The sequence below is a fragment of the Copadichromis virginalis genome, linkage group LG16 (assembly GCF_057382275.1).
Source record: "Copadichromis virginalis isolate Kocher_CV1m ecotype Utaka linkage group LG16, C_Virginalis_male_GT1.1, whole genome shotgun sequence".
Lineage (NCBI taxonomy): Eukaryota > Metazoa > Chordata > Actinopteri > Cichliformes > Cichlidae > Copadichromis > Copadichromis virginalis.
The window spans coordinates 2,806,225-2,816,623 of record NC_140633.1 but is presented as its reverse complement, the minus strand read 5'-3'; the positions used below and the strand labels follow the sequence as shown (position 1 = coordinate 2,816,623).

Below are 10,399 nucleotides of genomic sequence, written 5' to 3'. Positions count from 1 at the left end.
TCTTTATCAGTTGGCCAAGACAGAAATGTTTTAATCTGTGTGCATTGCTTTTGAGCAAGTCTTTACACAGAAAAGGTTTCAGAAAGGTATTTTTCAGGTTCTTCTGACAAGGCTTCAATTTTGGAAAATGCTGTTTGTTTATAGTGGCAACTTATAAACCCTTTGTGATAAGAACATAGTTACCACAGTCCAAGTCATACCTTCAAAAAGTATGCACTTTGTGCTCTTGTGGACCCATCCAAAATTTTTCCAGTGATTTGGCTTGGTATTGGATAAATGTGAGGGAAATTCTATAAAAATAACATAAATACACTTATGTTTTCAAATACATTACAAAAAACGTAAACATGCTATGTCATTATGATCAAACAAGCTTTTCAACATACCTCACACTGCAAATAGATTAGGCCATCTATTACCTTATAAAACAAATAAATAAATACATATAAATAAAAACAGAACTAAGGAATACGATTCATTAAGTAAATTGTACAATAAAGTGTATTTAAAGCAGAATTTAACATTAGTTTTATGACAACATAAAAGGATTTTTATGTCAAGAGGTACCTCATCTGAAATGTTTGTCTGGTCAAACAGGGATTTCAAACTTGAAATACCAATAGAGTTTGGTCCAGCTACTCCCACAAGGTAATCTGTGAGAAAGCATATGCTGTAGTCAACAGATATCATTTTCTTTTTGCATGCTGCAACCATCATCCATTTCAGTCTTCTAGGAGCTTTGTCTGGTTGTAGTTCTTTTTTCTCCTCCTCTCCCCTCATCTATGAATTAAATTGTTTTCTGACCTTCCTTCCCAATGGGATGTTTAAGCAATATATGTATGGTCAGAAGGGGGTGAAATTTTCATTGCAGTTGTACGTGTAACATTGCATGTGATAATAAAAGGCTTGATTGGTTGATTATTCAACATGAGTTGACATTTACCTGACATTGTGAAGGAGTCACAGTTTCTGTAAGGGTGTAAGAACATAACATGTGGATTTGTTACACTTCTTTTTCACAAGTTAATAACAATCAATAATTTTCATTCCATTATTAACAAGCTATCACACGATGTCCCAGGGACAACATCTACACGATGTCCCTGGGACAACATCTACACGATGTCCCTGGGACAACATTTACACTTTGTCCCAGGGACAACATTTACGCGATGTCCCAGGGACAACATTTACGCGATGTCCCTGGACAAATTTGTAAATATCTGGATTACTGTTAATCTCCATAGAATCAAGAACTCATGTCAAGTTTCACAGCTATGGACCAGTTAATTATGTTTCCAGGTGATAGTTTGATTCATAGATTCAGCACACAACCATAAGTCTAGGCCTTTTAGTCCAGATTCTCTTCACTTATGTTTGTAAAATGATCAGGGAAGCTAGTGCAATTTTGCCTGACCCAACCCCCGGGCCACGAAACACCCAAAAAGTTGGGGAACGCTGGTCTAGAGAACACTGGTTAGCTAATGCTGTCGTCAAGTAGCCTATCGCTAGCAAACAAACAACAAGCCAAGTGAGGAACATATGTATAATGCTTACCGTAACACTGGTTAGCTAATGCTGTCGTCAAGTAGTCTATCACTAGCAAACAAACAGCAAGCCAAGTGAGGAACATATGTATAATGCTTACCGTTTATTAAAGAAAAGTATTCTAAATTGACTTCAAATTCGGCGGACAGGCGAATTGACTTCAAATTCGGCGGACAGGCGGCGGTTTCTCGCTTCTTCACTTGTATTTCGAAATACTCGAAGGCGGGTATTTCGAAGTCGCAAAGGAATGACGTCACAAGAAGGTGATTGGTCACCTGCAATGTTGAAACTGGAACAACATTAATTATGATGATGTGGGAACAATGCTGACACGAGGATATCAGATCGTCCTTTTGACACAACACCAGCTAACTGACAAGACTTAGTTAAAAGCTAATATTATGGTTGAATATTATTGCACCTAACCTTGGGCTCCAGTATTCTGAAATCCCCACTTCCCCTCTGATAAACCACATGATTATGTAACAAATATGTCAGCTTAGAAGAAGAACAGAGGACAGTTTATTCAGGGTGTGACAGCACTTTACCACCTGTGGCCAACATATCATACAAATTTCTGGACTGGAGCACGTACATCCTTAAAAACTCCAGGACTTCATCACAGCCTCTCTCACATCTGCTTCACATGTGTAGTTTACAGGAAACTTAAATAACACTGGCTGAATATGTTTGTAGCAGGATAAAATTAGGGTCCCTTATATGAATGGGATTTAAACAGGGAGAAAGAAGAAAATGTTGGCATCAGTTCCAACATTTCACTTAATTGAGACTCACTTGTGTTTAACCTTGGAATATGTGAACAGATTACTTATTGAGTCCTTTCTCAGTCCATGGGTTGTAAAACCGCAACATCCTCCATCCGTAGTAAGAGAAAGCGTCTGTGGCAATAACCAAAATGTCTCCATACAGCCTTCGTGAATAAGAAAATGGGTGGCCAGGAATTTTTTTTTTAATTTTTAAATTGTATAGAGCTAAATATGAAACGTGTCTGTGAGTCCTTCAGTCCAAATACTCGAGGTCGAGAAGAATATACAGCAGCCGCTGATCCCTCAATGGCACCAGTAAGACGGCAGGACAGCAGGGCCTCTTCCTCAGCAGAAAAGTCTCCTCCACTGCTAGCAGGAGAATGACACATGAGTATTTTAAAGGTACTGCGTGTACAGATATCACCGTTGGCTCACACAAGCTTGCTCTGACACAGCTACAGACCTTGGCTGTGTCCCAATCCAGCGACCGCACGCTCCTGAGTACACATTTTGAGACCTATTACTTCACAGCGACACGACGGCTGTCCCAATCCGAAGTGTACTCCAAATGTGCCATCGATTTCCCCAAATTTGAAGTGTGGTCCGGTGTACACTTCATGGTCCCATATATCCCACAATTCATAGCGCGGTGGTGGGTGTGGATAATTTTCCCGAAAAATACGGCAGAGGGCAGAAGCGGAGCGGCCGAAGAGTAAACTTTCAAAAGTAAGTTTACTGTATATGATGTCACTTATTTATGTGCCAATGTTTAATAATGAAGAGCATTGAAACATTGCTGTTGGCCACATGTCGGCAAAGATATGTGACATTAGGGATGTTTGTACTAACTTGGTTTTAAAGCCTTTAAAATATACGCCGTTCAATAGTCGACCTTAATCTTACAGAGAATGTGATGATTTTGTGGATAATTAAAGTCAGTCATATATCCACAAACACAACAAGCTGAAAGTCAGTGATGCTGCTCGGTTTGCAGTCCTGAACATCACGGCACAAGCAGGATCCACTGCACTGTTAATGTTAGCTATGTTATATTGCTGCCTCGGTGGTGTCGAGCCAAACGGACTTTAACGTGTGTTTGAACGAGCTGACGGTTCACTCGTTAAGCTGAAAGAAAGATGCGTCAATCACAGGAGTCACACATGTGTCCACTGTACCATCTGGGAACTCTTCTTGTTTAGCACTCGTAATAACACAAACACTAAATCCTGCTTCTCTGGTGCTGTTGTGTAGCAGTGTGTACACCTGAGACTGTCACCTGTCTGTCTGTCCTGCACTCTCTCTCTGTTTCTTTCTCTCTGATTGTGGAATAAAAGTATGAATATGTGTTTATAAGTTACACTTTTGTTTGAATCCTGCAGCTTATCACACATTTGATTTCCATGTGTGACGACTGCAAGTGTCCAGAGTGAGGACAGACTGAGGGACCCACTGCTGCACATCATCTGTGAGGCTTTGCACCCCTGATGATCCACCAGGACAAACTCAGCAGTGTGTGAGGAAGAGGAGGAGGAAGAGCCAGCAGCAGCTGACAGATGGAGAGAACAGACAGACTGTTCCCTGTTTGTGAAGGACTGCTAGGAAAGTTTAACATAACTGTCTGTGCTGAATCAGTCTTATTAGGTAATGTTCAAATAATGTTATCATCCCAGTGTTTCCAGTGTGGGAGAAAGTACTCAGGGCCTTCAAGTTACACACTATGAAAGGCAGCAACAAGTTTAATGTTCAGAAACCTAAAGTATGTATCAGCAGCAGAATGGAGCTAAAAAAAAATGTTTGTTTCAGTTCTATGAAGCTTTGAGTATTTTGGATCAGTAGCACTGCTGTGTTTGTTGCATCATATTGCTGTGATTGTTTATATGCTTTATATATAGTTAGTTCAAATGCACAACATAAATGACAACTTACTGTTCACTGAACACACATCACTCACTGAGTTAGGTCCTTCTTGCACCTTTTTAAAAACACATCCCTTTAGCTTACATCTTGAAAGTAGTGCAAGCCATATGGGTTTATATTCCAAACAGTGACACACGAACTTGATCACCAAAGTCCGCTTAACATGGCTGCTAATTTTCAAGCTTACTAGCTTATTCACGATTAGCACATCATAACATAACCAAACGATAACATATATAAAGAAACAATATACGTATAAAACACCAATTCTTACCTAGCAGGAGAATAAATAATCAGTATTTTAAGGCTACTGCATGTACAGATGTCACTGCTGGCTCACATGAGCTACCTCTGAGAGTTTACTCCCCAGCTGACTGTCGCGAAAGAGTCGTAAATCACCGGCATTGTAAAACTTTAAATTATTCCAGGGCATGTTAAAAACAAAACACCAAACAGATGGACTGGATATTAAACGGTATCAAACGACTAAATGAACACAGGGTTACAATTACATTCTACCATCGTCACATCGAGAGTTTATTCATTAATCATCAGAGTTCAACAATGTGACATCCAGTTGAAAAGAGCTTCAGTAACGCAAGCCAAAACAGGCTAACAGTAAATAACAGCACAAAAACAGCCGTGCTTATCGACAGCTCGACAGTTCGACATATCCTCAACAACTCACCTCAGTATGGCTGCCATTGGTCACATTTTAACTGTCCGTTTTACAGCCTCTTACAGAAAATGAACGCTTACACGGTACACCGTACACATATACAGTATATTGATTTTATTTGGTTTTAGAGTTTAACCTGAAATCTTTTGCTGCTGAGCAGCAGAGCTCCAAAGCTTCCCCTGTAACCATGGTTACGCAGAGGCGTAACAGTGTTCCAACAGTGACGTCACATACCTGTGTCAGACTGATACCTGGATCAGTCTGAAACTTTTATTGGCACTTTTCTGCTGAGATCCGGAGCTCGTGGGCCTGGCGGCCTGGGATCAGATGAGCTGCTGTGTTTTTCATGGAGAAAAAATAATTAACATGGAATAACGTCAGTCTCAGATGGGAAAAAAAAAGATGCAAGAAAAAGAGGACAGCAGATTGAGAAGAGATTTCTTCAAACGGTAAGGAGCTTCTACCAAGTGATATTTGATAAGGTTAAAACTTCAAGCTTAAATCTAATGTCTAGATTCATGCTAAACTTTTCTGATTACTCCGTGAATCTGTTCATATGTTGCCGTTTTAAGCTATCGGGTAATTTCATGGTGACAAATGTCTTTGACAAAAAAAAATGCAGGATTAATTAAAGGCTAAATATGACTGCTAGGTTAGGACGTGGTTAGGAGCAAATACTTAGGAGAGACAGATATTTTGCTCTGATAGAAATCTTTATTAATATTTATAGAACGGAATTTGAATGTGAGGGTGTGCTGGGAACGTCTAGCAGAGGCCCCAGTCCGCGAGATCTTCAACGCACACCTCCGGCAGAGCTTCAACAGCATTCCGAGGGAGACTGGGGACATTGAGTCCGAATGGACCATGTTCAGCGTCTCCATTGCCGAAGCTGCTGCATTGAGCTGCGGTCGCAAGGTGGTTGGTGCCTGCCGTGGTGGTAATCCCCGAACCAAATGGTGGACACCAGAGGTGAAGGGAGACACCAGGCTGAAGAAGGAGTCCTATCGGGCTTGGTTAGCCTGTGGGACTCCGGAGGCAGCCGACAGGTATCGACAGGCCAAGCGGAATGCGGCTCGGGCAGTGGCTGAAGCAAAAACTCGGGTGTGGGAGGAGTTCGGAGAGGCCATGGAAAAAGACTTTCGGACTGCCTCGAAGAGATTCTGGCAAACCGTCAGGCGTCTCAGGAGGGGAAAGCGGTGCTCTACCTGCACTGTGTATAGTGCTGGCGGAGCACTGCTGACGTCGACTGAGAAAATTGTCAGGCAGTGGAAGGAATACTTTGAGGACCTCCTTAATCCCACTGACACGTCTTCCGAGGAGGAAGCAGAGTCTGGGGATGAGGGGAATGACCCGCCAATTTCCGGGGGCGAGGTCACTGAGGCAGTTAAACAACTCCTTGGTGGCAGAGCCCCTGGTGTTGATGAGGTCCGCCCCGAGTTCCTGAAGGCTCTGGACGTTGTAGGGCTGTCCTGGTTGACACGCCTCTGCAATGTTGCGTGGAGATCAGGGGCAGTACCTGTGGACTGGCAGACCGGGGTGGTGGTCCCCATCTTTAAGAAGGGGGACCGGAGGGTGTGTTCCAACTACAGGGGGATCACACTCCTCAGCCTCCCTGGGAAAGTCTATGCCAGGGTGCTGGAAAGGAGAGTTCGTCCGCTAGTCGAACCTCGGATACAGGAGGAACAATGCGGTTTTCGTCCTGGTCGCGGAACACTGGACCAGCTCTTTATCCTCTCCAGGATACTTGAGGGTACATGGGAGTTTGCCCAACCAGTCTACATGTGTTTTGTGGACTTGGAGAAGGCATTCGACCGTGTCCGAAAATCTTTTTCATCCCCAGACTCTTCCTCCTCCTCGGAAGATATGTCAGTGGGATTAACGAGGTCCTCGAAGTATTCCTTCCACTGCCTGACAATTTTCTCAGTCGACGTCAGCAGTGCTCCGCCAGCACTATACACAGTGCAGGTAGAGCACCGCTTTCCCCTCTTGAGACACCTGACGGTTTGCCAGAATCTCTTGCAACGGACAACTGTTTCAAGAGCTTGGTTCGCATTGCCGGCAATAAGTCGGACTTGTTCCTGGTGGGTGATGGGCTCCGCCAGGGCTGCCCTTTGTCACTGGTTCTGTTCATAATTTTTATGGACAGGATTTCTAGGCGCAGCCAAGTGGCAGAGTGGGCTTTCACTTTGGCGGCCTCAGAATCTCATCTCTGCTTTTTGCAGATGATGTGGTTCTGTTGGCTTCATCGGGTCTCCAGCTCGCACTGGAACGGTTCGCAGCCGAGTGTGAAGCAGCGGGAATGAGGATCAGCACCTCCAAATCTGAGGCCATGGTTCTCAGCCGGAAAAGGGTGGAGTGCCCACTCCGGGTCAGGGATGAGTTCCTGCCCCAAGTGGAGGAGTTCAAGTATCTCGGGGTCTTGTTCACGAGTGATGGGAGAAGGGAGCCGGAGATCGAGAGACGGATTGGGGCTGCAGCTGCAGTAATGCAGACGCTGCACCGGTCCGTCGTGGTGAAGAGGGAGCTGAGTGTAAAAGCGAAGCTCTCAATTTACCGGTCGCTCTATGTCCCTACCCTCACCTATGGCCACGAGCTGTGGTTAGTGACCGAAAGAAGGAGATCGCGGATACAAGCAGCAGAAATGAGGTTCCTCCGAAGGGTGGCTGGCCTCTCCCTTAGAGATAGGGTGAGAAGTTCGGCCATCTGGGAGGGGCTCAGAGTAGAGCCGCTGCAGCTCCACATCGAAAGGAGCCAGCTGAGGTGGTTCGGGCATCTGACAAAGATGCCTCCTGGGTGAGGTGTTCCGGGCATGTCCCACCGGGAGGAGGCCCCGGGGCAGACCCAGGACACGCTGGAGAGATTATATCTCTCGGCTGGCCTGGGAACGCCTTGGATAAGCTGGAGGAGGTGGCTGGGGAGAGGGAGGTCTGGGCCTCTCTGGTTAGGCTGCTGCCCCCGCGACCCGGCCTCGGATAAAGCGGATGGATGGATAGAATGAAAACAACAGAATCAGAATGAAAAGAACTGAATTAGAATGACATGAACTGAATTAGAATGAAAAGAACAGAATTAGAATGAAAAGAACAACATTTGAATGAAAAAACAGAATTAGAATGACAAAAATGGAATTTGAATGAAAACACCGGAAGTTGAAAGAAAACAACAAAATTTGAATGAAAACAACAGAATTAGAAGGAAAACAACAGAATTTGAAAGAAAAAAAACAGAATTAGAATGAAAAGAATGGAATTAGAATGAAAAGAACAGAATTAGAATGAAAAGAACAGAATTAGAATGAAAAGATCTGAATTAGAATGAAAAGAACATAATTTGAACAAGAACAACAGAATTAGAATGACAAGAACGGAATTTGAATGAAAACAAAAAATTTGATTGAAAATGCAGTATTAGAAAAAAAGAGAACAGAACTTGAATGAGAACAACAGAATTAAAATGACAAGAATATAATTTGAATGAAAACACCGGAAGTTGAACGAAAACAACAAAATTTGGCGTCTACACTATGGTGTGAAGACGTGTTTCCCGGGGCTCCGCAACGCAGTGACAAAAATATTGTTTTAAAATGCATCCGCACTTTCTATATCAGCCCTGTGGGCTCTAAATAACCCTTTTTGCCGCTGGGCACCCGCTTGTTTATTTATTTTCACTTTTTCACTCTCTGAGGTCGGGAAAGCTACTTTTGACAACTTCTGGGAAAGGCCGCAGGAGTTTCTTTCCTGGTTGGCTGTGGTAACCTTAGCGGCTCCGTCCGGACAATCAAGTTCTCTCACTAAAAGTCCCACCATTTAACCTTTATTCTTTTTCTGCACAATGGCAGATAAGAGGGAGCAACGTCGAAAACGGGGTCAGGCCGGTGCGGGTGGTTCACAGAGCCCGGAGCTGGGTCGCGAATCTCAACGTGACGCGGCTATCACGGAGAGCAGCAGCAGCTACGAGCAGGGTGCGGGCGCACCGCTCGGCGAAGTCACATTTACCAGAGCATTGGAGGTTCTGAAACGGGACATCTGCGACAAGCTTGAATGCAAGATTGATACGGTTACCCATACACTGAGTTAATGCTCAAGGGACCACCATTAAAGATTTGGAGCTTTCAGCTACAACCTGCAGTGACGACCTGACTTCTCTTCAATGTGCTGTAAGTGTCCTAACGGAGGAGGTCAGACAACTGCAAGCTAAATGTGAGGATCTAGAAGGAAGATCAAGGCGCAATAATATTCGTCTTATTGGCATCCCCGAGGGTTTGGAGACTTCTAACCCTAGGGAGTTTATTTCCCATCTCCTGCAAGATCTTCTGAAGCTGAATGAAGCACCTCTATTAGATCGGGTTCACAGGTCCCTTGGACCAAAGCCCAGAGAGGGAGCGCCTCCTCGCCCACTCCTCATTAGAGTCCACTACTTCCATGTCAAGGAACAGCTGCTACGTCTTGCAGGGGCAAACTCTCCTCTACTTTACCAGGGCAGAAGGATCTCCATCTTTCCAGACTTCACACCTGCAGTGGCTAAAAAACGTTCAGTTTACTGGGGTCAAGCGCCTTCTGCACTCTTGTCCTGAGATCAAGTTCGGCCTGTTCTATCCTGCGGAACTGAGGGTGACACTTCCAGATGGAGTTGTACGTAAGTTTACTGATCCTGCGTCTGCCACGGACTTTGCCAATAAGATCCTGGGGGGCCCTGCCTCTCAGGGCACATAAATGTCTTAGCCCATTGGGCTGATATGTCCATCTTGGTTAATTTCTGTGAAATATTCTATTCTATTTTTTTTTCTCTTTCTTCACTGTTTTTTATTTTTTATTGTATCTTATTGTATTTTTTTTTTAAGTAACATACTTATGTTTATTTGAGGTGAGCTTGATTTATAGGATGTGTCTTGTTCTAATAAATTTTCATACAATCCTTGATTTGTCTCTGCCTTGTATTGCAAGGAGCTTGAACTCAACTGGGACTTCGAATGGTTGGGAGAAAGTGCTCAGGTATGGAACTCCAAAGTGTTCAAAATTAAATAAATAAATAGGTCAAGATGAAATAAATAACTATGTGAATAAATAAGACACAGATATGTAATGTGAGAATGATATTGTGAAATCATGGAACACATTTTGAAAACAATGCTCATTATTGTGAAATATATTACATTCTGCTATATAAATTTACTTATTATTGTGAAATATTATTTCATGGTCATTATTTTTCACAATAACAGAGATTATTCCTGAGGCATTTTATTTATTTCCAGCCGTTTTTAGTCCAAAATGACCTTTTTTCAAAGTCAGTCTTTATTTCAAAATCCCGTTTTTCCCGATGGTCTATTTATTTCATAATGCGACTTTTCAGCAGAATGACTTTGTCTGTCAATCAAGAGAGACAGGGCGGAGCCAGTTGTGTGATTGGTTGCTCCTTTACTCAGACATAAGTAATAGCACATGAATTGTCGATTTAGGTTTAATGGTGCAATGCGTCTCCTATGCAG

At 43.4% G+C, this 10,399-nt stretch overlaps 1 protein-coding gene and 1 long non-coding RNA gene across 2 annotated transcripts in view; both read right to left on the bottom strand.

Moving 5' to 3' along the window:
* Nucleotides 1-10,399, bottom strand: part of LOC146690065 (uncharacterized) — a 325,810-nt gene that overhangs the window by 313,928 nt on the left and 1,483 nt on the right. The gene's annotated exons all lie outside the window — the stretch shown is intronic.
* LOC146690066 (uncharacterized) lies at nucleotides 201-766 on the bottom strand. Its single transcript, XR_014915726.1, has 2 exons — nucleotides 387-766; nucleotides 201-290 (listed from the first exon to the last, which is right to left on the bottom strand). It is a non-coding gene; the product is annotated as an uncharacterized LOC146690066 (long non-coding RNA).